The following is an 11,280-nucleotide window of genomic DNA, read 5'->3' as shown; positions in this document are numbered from 1 at the left end:
ATAATCATACCGAGGGGGAACAAAATATGTTTGCAACCTTCTTGAAGGAAGCAAACACAAAACTATATCATGGATGTGATAAATTTTCGAAGTTGTCATTCATAGTCAGTTTGTATCACCAGAAATGCATACATGGATGGACACAAGAATCTTTTACAGCACTACTTGGCTTGTTATCTGATGCACTTCCTCAGGAGGCAGAGTTACCAAAGAATTGTTATGAAGCAAAAAAAATCATCCGCGGTTTAGGACTTGACTATAAAAAAATACATGCTTGTCCAAAAGACTGCATGCTATTTCGAGGTGACAGAGCTAGCCAAGAGTCTTGTCATATATGTGGTACTTCCCGTTGGAAAATAGATAAGAATGGATCTCCGGTTGAATCGAAAGGAAAGAAGAAGGCAGCTAAAGTGTTGCGCTATTTCCCATTAATACCAAGACTACAGAGACTATTTTCCACTAACCAAACATCAGGTGATATGCGCTGGCATGAGGAGGGACGTACAAAGGATGGAATGTTGAGACATCCTGCTGATGGTGAAGCTTGGAAGGATTTTGATACTCGCAATCGTACATTTTGTGCTGATGCCCGAAATGTTCGCCTTGGTCTTGCAAGTGATGGGTTTAACCCTTTCAGGAACATGAGTTCAAAGCACAGTACTTGGCCTGTGATGCTTATTCCATACAACTTGCCACCTTGGATTTGCATGAAGCAAACATCTTTAATTTTATCAATGATCATTCCTGGACCGGATTCACCTGGTAATGATATTGATATATATTTGGAGCCACTTGTTGATGAGCTCCTCCAACTGTGGGATGGTGTGAAAACATATGATGCTTCTTCACAGGAGAAATTTTCTCTTCGAGCTGCGCTATTATGGACGTTGAATGATTTTCCCGCATTAGCTTACCTATATGGTTGGAGCACTGGAGGGAAATATGCGTGCCCATCTTGTGCTGTAAATACAAGATCATTTCGTCTAAAAAAGGGTGGAAAATTTTGTTATATGGGTCATCGCCGATGGTTGCCACTTAACCACAAATATCGAAGTTGGACGGATCAGTTTGATGGCACCCAAGAGAATGAACCTGCACCTAATACATTGAATGGAACTGCTGTTTTGAAAATGTTGGAGGGCAAAGTATTTGCATTAGGTAAAAGGGTAAGTGTAGCAAAGAAGGTTAAAAGAAAGAAAGTAGGCAAAAGCAATAGCAAGGATGAAGGGAGCAACCAGGAACTCAAACGTAAAAGGGTGACACGGAAGGAGAAAAGAAGTGATTGCACAAGTAAGTGTGGAAAGAAACCTGAGGATTGGTTGAAAAAGAGGTCAATATTCTTTACACTACCATATTGGAAGGAAAATAAATTAAGACATAACCTAGATGTAATGCATATTGAAAAAAATGTTTGTGATAATTTAATTGGGACATTGTTGGATATCGATTCAAAAACAAAGGATAATCTTAATGCACGACTTGACTTGGTGGAAATTGGCATTCGACCAGAACTTCACCCTACAGTAGATGATAAAGGGAAGAAAATATTACCACCTGCATCCTTTACTATGTCAAGAGAGAAAAAGGAGATTCTTTGTTCATCAATTCAGAAAATTAAGACCCCTGATGGTTATGCATCAAATATTTCTAGGTGTGTCAACATGAAAGAATGTACACTAAGTGGTATGAAAAGTCATGATTGTCATGTTTTACTGGAAGATATTCTTCCCATAGCACTTCGATCCTGTTACCCTAGCAAAGATGTCATGAAAATAGTTATTGAATTGGCTAGGTTCTTCAAGAAGTTGTGCTCTAAGGTTATAGATGTATGTGAGCTTAAACAACTTCAAGACAGTATTGTGATGACACTGTGTGATATGGAAAGATTTTTTCTTCCATCATTTTTTACTATCATGGTGCATTTGCTGGTACACTTGGTTGAGGAAGTTAAACTCGGTGGTCCAGTGCACTACCGCTGGATGTATCCTTTAGAGAGGTGTGCAATCTTATTTTCAATCAAAGATGCAATTATTTTTGCTCCCTTATATTTATTAATCATTGGGAAACATATTTTTGTAATTATATACAGATCATTTGTTCGCATAAAGGCACTAATGTGAAATAAAGCTTACCAGAAGGTTCAATTGCTGAAGGTTATCTTGCTGAAGAGTGCCTAACATTTTGTTCAAGATTTTTGGATGGAACAACACGCTTTACAAGACCACCTAGAAATCCTGACCCTCCAGATAGTATAAAGGACATGTATATGTTTGGTAGTGCTGGTGAACCACTTGGAAAGGCCATTACCAGCCGATTGGATAATCAGCTTCTTGTTCAGGCACATAGATATGTCTTGCGACACTGCGATGAACTTGATGATTTTCGCAAGTATGTCAAAGCACATCGTACATTGATTATTTATTTTTTATAGATACATAAATGCAAATTATTTAGTTTATTCAATTATTGCAGAGAGTTTATCGATGAAGAGAAAAGGAGGCTACCTCAATCAACTAACTTGACACATTCTGAAGTTGACATATTGATCAATAGAAGCTTTGCTGATTGGTTGGAGCAGAAGGTACTTTTTTTAGGTGTTCATATTTCTGGTATTGGAAATAATGTGGACAACTGAGAGTAACAATACTGTATGCAGGTTTTACAAAATGGTGGAGCATACATAGATGAAAAGATAAGAGCATTGGCTGCAAAACCAAACAAATATGCTGTGTGCTACAGTGGATACATTATTAATGGTTTCAGATTCCACACTATGAGCAGGGAGGCTGGTCGCTCCACTCAAAATAGTGGTGTAGTGAACATCGCCGAGGACGGTGTTAATTATTATGGCAGATTGTCAGATGTTGTAGAATTGTCATATGGAAATTATAAGGTAGTGCTCTTCAGATGTGATTGGTATGATGTCCATCATAAAGCTGGTTTGAAGACGGATGAGTTTGAATTCACCCTTGTGAACTTCACTCGGAAAATACACACCGGAGAGAAACTAGATCATGATCCATTTGTCTTTTCATCCCAAGTGGAGCAGGTGTTTTATTGTGAAGATGAAAAAAATGAAGGGTGGCATGTGGTTACACGATTTAAGCCAAGGGATATTTTTGATATGGGTGTGGAACAACCATCAGATGAAAATGAGTAAATCTAGCAGGAATTGCTTTTCTCTTGGACCACGTATTACTGTATGGTTCATTATGTCTACTGTGTAAGGGATTGATTTAGTTTTTTTTGAAAGGAAAGGGACTGATTTAGTGTTTATACATGTTTCTGAAGATCTCTATTTTGATTAAATGGAAATTTCATTTGCTTTTAACCATGGTTCGTTAAGTGTTTGATGATATTATGATTGTATAAGTAAACAGATACGCTCGTGACTCAATTATGAGCAGGGGTGAAGCTCAGTGGAGGTCATCCAGAAACGAATAAATATATAACATCTATACTTACATCACGAAGTTGGTTGTGGTTCTATGGTTGTTACTTGCTTTGCTCGCAAGACAGATGTTGTGTTCGATTCCTGTTAAACACTTAATTTTTTAGCTAATTCTATTATTTTCTTTATCCAATAATCCTACTATTTTCTTTAATTTAGTAATCATAATCATATTCTATTTCTTCGATAATTCTTTTATTTTCTTTAATCCAATAATCGTATTTCTTTAATTTAATCTCTATCTTTATCTCTACTACTTAAAAAGTAAAAAAGATTTATGTCGTCCGTACCCCAAAAAATCACGCTTAAAAAGAAGTGCGAAAAAAGATTATGTCCGATTCCAAAAAAAACCCGACCGTGCAGAAAAAGGTTCTGTCTTCCTAAAAAAAGGAAAAAAAATTAGTGCGGAAAAAAGTTTCTGTCCGAGTAAAAATGTTTCTGTCCGAGTCTAAAAAAAATCTATATAAACCGAAAAATAGCCCGAAAAAAGTTTCTCGATTAAAAAAACAGTCGTGCAGAAAAAGGGTTTCCATCTTCCGTAAAAAAAAGAAGACAAAAATAGTAGAAAAAACGGTTTCTGTCCGATTAAAAAAGTATAAACCAGCCCTAAAAAAAAAGGGTTAGTGGAAGGAAAAGTTCCCGCGCAATTACTAAAAGCTAATTCAAAGTAGATTTGGAAATTTAAAAGCTAATTCAATTTTACCCTTTCGAATTATTTTTTTATTCATCAATTATCATATATCAAAATACACCTAAAGATGTCAAAGTTTATATAAACCGCGTGAGAAAAGAAAACCCTTATAAAAAATGCTGCGAAGAAATTGCTAAAATAAAACGCCACTCATAAAAAAAAGATTAAAAAAACCCATCCGACTCAATGCAAGAAAAAAATCGTTGCATTGGTAGGAGTAAAAGAGTATTTTAGATTATATCCATGCTGCCACATGAATAATCCAATTCTTTTGGGTAAGACAAAGCACAGATAAGATTGCCATCGTCGAGATTGGGACATTAATTTAAGATGTTCCAATATTTTTATGATATGTCTTAGCTCCAACGATCAATATAAACTTTATCATTGACATGGTTGTTCCTGACAGATAAACAATTATTGGAATTTTTCACCCGTTGCAACGCACGGATATTTTTATACTAATTAGGAACTTTAAGGAAATTAATAGAATAATAAATATAAGAGTACATTATGAATCGTATTGATGATTCTAATTTTTGAATTATGAAGTCACAATAGACTAAAATCAATACTGCTATTTTTTCTGAAATTTTTAAATGCTATAACAATTATAGTTGATACAAAACGCACGGGCATTTTTTAATACTAATTAGGAACTTTAAGGAAATTAATAGAATAATAAACATAAGAGTATAAGATGAATCGTATTGATGATTATAATTTTTGAATTATGAAATCACAATAGATTAAAATCGATACTGCTATTTTTTGTGAAATTTTTAAATGCTATAACAATTATAGTTGATACAAAAGCAAAGCTGTGCAAATTGAAATTTTTAAATGCTATAACAATTATAGTTGATACAAAAGCAAACCTTTGCAAATCGATACTGCTATTTTTTTTGAAATTTTTAAATGCTATAACAACTATAGTTGATACAAAAGCAAAGCTTTGCAAATCCTAAAAACAAAAAGGAATATTTTTGATGATAACATGATTCGAAACCTGTACCTGCTGTACAGAGCATTACGCCCGTAACCAGCTGAGAAGCAGAAGTGTTTTGATTGAGGAACGCTCAATTTATTAAAGAACTCTACCGGTTGCTTAATCTATTTCGTTCTACCGCCTAAGCAAATTTTTTCCCGCTTTTATATCCGCCCAAGCAGAGTTTCTTTCGCGCTTTTATTTCCGAAAAGCTCCTAATATATATACCCTCCCCAATACCCATTCCTTCGATCTCGTAACCTAACTGAATTCGATCTGGCGACGGCCAGGCCGACGGCCAATCTTCCGTGTGAAGGTTGTCTCCCTTTGGCGGCCAGGTGCACGGCAGCGGGTGGTGGACTCGCGCAGCTGTGCTAGCGGCTGCGGCGCGGGCGGCTGCCGGAGCCAAGGGAAGTGCCTACGCGACAGCGAGCTGGAGGCTGGAGACGAGGAATTGAGTAAGTAAAACTCTGGTTCTTGATATCTGATTGCTGCAAGATTGCTATAAAGATGAGTAGGCACATTGCGAATTTACTATTTCAATTATTCTGGTTGGGGCAAAATCAATAGGATGGTTGTGATATATTGTGTCAGCGATGTAGCGGCCGCAGGCACGGTACTCACCGCTGATTTTTATCATAGATTTTCCCCTAAATTTAATCTATGCTCTAATAGCAGGAGGGCTTTCAGCCTCTCATGTCTTATTGTGTTTATACAGTGTGGATGTGAATAGATAGTGCGGTACATAGCAGATCCTATACTTAAAGCAGTACTGCTTATAAAAGTCTGCATCAACTTCATTTCAAAAAAGTTTGCATCAACTGTGCAACTGATGCATTCCTAATTTCCTATCCACTTAATTAACTTTCCTCAAATGGATGATTGACTTAAGTTTTTTGTGTTGCTTTAGTTTGCAACAATGGTGAGAGTACCAAGAAGGCTACGGGGGTTGAACCTGGATGCACAGGGTGCAGGAGATGTGCAAGTCGAGGAAGAACATTTGCCCTTGAACGTTAACAATCAAGATGAAGTAGACGGCGTGCATCCCAACAACGATAACTTAAATTTTAATCTTCAAGATCATGATGTAAGTTATTTACAACTTGAGGAAGATGATGATGATCCAGAAGACCATACAGAGAGCGAAGACTTGTTAGTAGAGTTGACTCATGCAGATAGAACCCCAATTAATATAATTTGTAAGTTTCCCATAATTTTGCATTGTTCTAAATGTGTCTGTGCATATGATTTTCGCTCATGCTAATAGTTGAAATGATCCTAATTATAGGGCCAAATGGAGAAGTACGGCAGATTCTAGGAGAATTCAAGGTAAAAAACGTGGAGGACCTAAAAGAAGGAAAAGTAATTGTGGAGACAGATGGATACGGTGAACCGAATGATAGATCAGGTTCCATTCTAGGCTCATATATTGGTATGCTTGCAAAGAGTCCAACATTTGCACCGTTGGACATTCCGAAATGGGACAATGATTTATTTTTGCAGCGAAAGAAGAACATTATCACAAATGTGGAGGTGAATTGTTATTTAATAGTAGCATATATCACCATGCTTATGCTTAAAACTAACGTTTATTTGTAACTGTCAGACGAAATTTGTCTACCCTTCTGAGACGAAGCATCTTACAAGAGATTGGATCCTAAAGAAAGCTTCCAAAGCATGGAGATCTTATAAACATCGTTTGAAGGCAACATATTTTAATCGTGATGAGAGGACACTAGATGAAATATCAAAAGATGTTCCGAAAGGTGTTAATCAATATCAATGGTCTTCTCTCATTGCAATATGGTGTCAAGAGAAACACAAGGTGACATATCTATTTTTGAAGCTAAACTCATGGTCCAAATTTGTTTCCCATCATCTGTACTAACTAGAGCTTTAATGATTACAGAATCTATGTGAGAAGAACTCTGAATGTGCAAAACAACTGAGGAATCCACATACAACTGGAAGAAAAAGTCATGCTCGGCTTTCAAAAGAGATGGTGCTTGTTTTAAACTCAAATGTTGTTCTTGTTACAGATCCTATATAACTGCAAATATGATATATTTTCTGATTTACTATGTTGCATAGGAAGCAAAAAACAAAGGAAAGGTTCACCCTATCGATGTATGGGATGAAGCACATAAGAAAAAGGATCCTCATATGAAGGCAACAGTGGTACATTTATTTTCTTGGTAGCTGCACTCAGAATTCAGAAATGCAATTTGATTCATTTATGATGAACTACATATGTTTTTATTTACATAGGAAATGGCTTATAGTGAATTAGCTAAAAGGAAAGCTAATAAATGTGGAAAGCTTTCACCCAAAGATTATGATGAGGTTTTTCGAAGTATAGTTGGAAAAAAGACAAAACTTCAAGGGTACTATGATAACAGTAATAATTGGAGCCAAGTAAAGGTTTCACAGGGAGTAGATCTTACTGGGCAATCTGAGGAACATCAAATGCTTATGTCAGCAATAAATACAATGGGGAAACAAATAGAAAGCATGAGTGGTGAGATGAGTCTCATGCGTGCCTTTATAAAAGAAAAATACCCTGGAGAGGATTGGCGAAACATGGTGACAATAGGAGAAAATAATGATGTAAGCATTCATGCACCATCTTTCTTTCCTTTTGAAAAGATTAATTAGCGACTACAATATGTGCCAACAGTGTGAATTATGTTTTTTGCAGGACAATATTTTTGAACAAGGTGGTAACAAAACATCATATGAATTTGTTGATGACCTTGAGGAATCATATGAAAATGTCCATTCTAGACCAGATATTGTGCAGGTGGTGTAGATTTAACTTGATAAATTTTATTGGATGTGTTATCAAAGTATTTATGTTGTTATTTTTCAAATGCTGTAGCAATTGCATTCTATCGGTTATACTAAAGCTGCAGGCCATGCCAAGCCATATGTATCGCATGAACACTTGATTAGCAAGGTAACTTATGCAAATCTCACCATGCTACTGAACCACGTGCAATTTTTAGAATATATATAAAATTTAATTTACTGTCAACTGTAGCAAGCAAACATTGCAAGTTCTCCCAAAAGATCAAAACGTAGTCACAACGGATACACGGAATCAACTATGGTGCATGAGGATGGAACTAATAAGGTAAACGCTAACAGGTACCTTGATGCTTTCTAGGCATTGAAACATACTCTCCTTCTCTTCCTTGCTTAGGGTGTAGCTCGCCGGACTTAAGTAATGGCTTCCTTTCTCGTTCGGTTCCGGATGATGGCCCTCGTGTTGTTCCATATGCTTGAGATCATTGCGTGTCTCTAGTGTATCTTTGGACTTCCCATATACACCTAAGAAGCCCAGCAGGTTTACCAAAGGTTCTTAGTGAGGTGCATCACATCGATTGCGTGGTGAATGTCCAAGACCTCCCAATAGGGTAGCTCCCAAAAAATAGAGTTTTTCTTCCACATCGCCGCGTGACCATCTTCGCTCTCTATAGGTTGGCTGCCAGGCCCCTTTCCAAATACTACTTTCAGATCCTTCACCATTTCGAACACTACTTTCCCGTTGCAATGTTTAGGCTTAGTACGATGGTCTGCCTTCTGTTCGAAGTGCTTGCCTTGTTTCCGTACAGGGTGGTTTGCAGCAAGGAATCAACGATGGCCCATGTACACAACCTTCTTGCAATGCTTCAGATAAGTACTTTCAGTTTCATCCAAACAGTGAGTGCAAGCGTTGTACCCCTTGTTTGATTGTCCGGATAGGTTACTAAGTGCAGGCCAATCGTTAATTGTAACGAATAGCAAGGCTCGTAGGTTAAATTGCTCTTGCTTGTCCTCATCCCACATGGGGACGCCCTCTTTCCTCCACAGCACTTTCAGATCTTCAACCAATGGTCTTATGTACACATCAATGTCGTTACCAGGTTGCTTCGGGCTTTGAATAATAATCGGCATTATGATGTACTTCCGCTTCATGCATAGCCAAGGGGGAACATTGTAGATGCACATGGTGACTGGCTAGGTGCTATGGCCACTGCTCATCTCTCCAAATGGATTCATTCCATCCGTGCTTAAACCGAACCTCACATTTTGTGCATCCTCGCTGAAGTCTTTAAATGTTCTGTCGATATTTCGCCACTGCGACCCGTCAGCGGGGTGTCTCAGCATCCCATCCTGTTTACGTTCTTCTGCATGCCAACGCATCATTCTAGCATGTGATTTGTTCCTAAAAAACCGCTTCAGCCTTGGTATTATAGGGAAATACCACATCACCTTAGCAGGAATTCTCTTCTTCAAAGGCTGTCCGTCAACTTGTATCGTAGTGCTTTGCAAACAGGGCATGCTTCCAGGTTTTCGTACTCACCACGATACAGGATACAGTCATTCGGACACGCGTGAATCTTTTGTACTTCCAGACCTAGAGGGCGGACTGTCTTCTTAGCTTCGTACGTACTTTCGGGCAATTCGTTCCCCTCCGGAAGAATGTTCTTTACGAGTTTCAATAACTCGCCGAATGCCTTGTCACTCACACCATTTTTAGCCTTCCATTGCAAGAATTCTAGGATGATACTCAACTTTTTGTAGCCCTTCTCGCAATCTGGGTACAACGCTGTTCTGTGGTCCGCTAACATGCGCTCCAGTTTCTGCACCTCCTTTTCACTTTCGCAGTCCTCCTGTAAGTCCCGCAATATTTGACCAAGTTCATCAGCACCGTCATTCCCTTCAACATCCAGCTCCGCCTCGCCCATTGTGTTTTCTTCAAATCCGCCATACTGAGCCCAGTCCGGAATGTTCTCATCTTCTACTTCATCTTCTTCCATTGCAACCCCAACCTCTCCGTGCGAGGTCCAACAATTGTAGCTACGCATGAACCCCCACTGAAACAGGTGGGCATGAATAATTCGTGTGGTGGAATACTCCTTCTGGTTTTTGCACTTGTCGCATGGACAGCTTATAAAACCGTTACACTTGTTATCATTGGCCACACCCAAAAAATAATGCACGTCCTCAATAAGCTCTTTCGACCGCCGATCCGCGTACATCCATTGCCGATCCATCTATATGAAATACATATAAATCGTAATTATACAAAATCCAAGATTTACAAGGTAATTACATAATAATACAATAATTGAATATAATTATTCATACAATTAATCATTATTATTAAATTCATTGTACATATTTTTCATGTTTTAATTACATTATAAACAAATATTTAATATGTTTTTCTTATTTTAATATTAAATTAGCTTAGTTTTATAATTTCATACAAAATTATATGTAATTATTCAAACAAGTATTTATAATCTTCTTTATTCCCTACACACTTTCTCTCTCATCATCTTCCATCACATTTTCTAGAGGGAAAAATATGTAAAAAAATAGCTCCAAATGTAGATGCTAAGCAAAACAGAGAGTAGGATGAAGTTACTAACCTTTTGAAGACCTCAAATTTGTATATTACCACCAAAAAAATTTGCTTAAAATTTTGACAGCACCTCTCTCCCTCAAAGCTTAATTTTGAAGCAATGGCTCGGGCTGGAGGAGGAAGAAGGGGTATATAAAGCTATGCAACTTTATTCCCGGTTGGTAACACCATCCGGGACTAAAGATCTCAAATCACTTTAGTCCCGGTTTGTATTACCAACCGGGACTAAAGATATGCATGAACCGGGACTAAAGATCCCAAGCCCTCCAACAGAGGTCTGACATGCCCTGTCAGGAGGCGAACCGGGACTAAAGATGATCTTTAGTAATAAACCGGGACTAATAAGCCACTTTAGTCCTGGTTTGTTTTGGAACCGGGACTATTGTGGAAATTGGCCGACCCTCCAAAGGCCATTTCTCTAGTAGTGGACTAATTTCATGTTAATACACTGTCAAGAACATCGGTTCTAAAAAAACTAGTCCTATTTCTAACACAACAATTTGAAGAACAACCAGAAGCTCCTAGCGTACTGCTTCTTCTGCCTACGACCATCTTCTCCGCATGACACCGCGGCGACATACGTACGGTCGTTGGATCACTAAGCTAATGAACCAACAACTTATTATTAGTAGGATCGCTTCCCATCTTAAGATCTTGACAAAGAAAAGAAAGGAAGATGTCACAGTACTCGACCTGCAAAACAAATTGGTACCCGTCAGAATATAAGAATAATTTGA

This window comes from Oryza glaberrima, chromosome 10 (assembly GCF_000147395.1).
Source record: "Oryza glaberrima chromosome 10, OglaRS2, whole genome shotgun sequence".
In the NCBI taxonomy this organism is placed as follows: Eukaryota; Viridiplantae; Streptophyta; class Magnoliopsida; order Poales; family Poaceae; genus Oryza; species Oryza glaberrima.
This window is presented reverse-complemented; position numbering follows the sequence as displayed.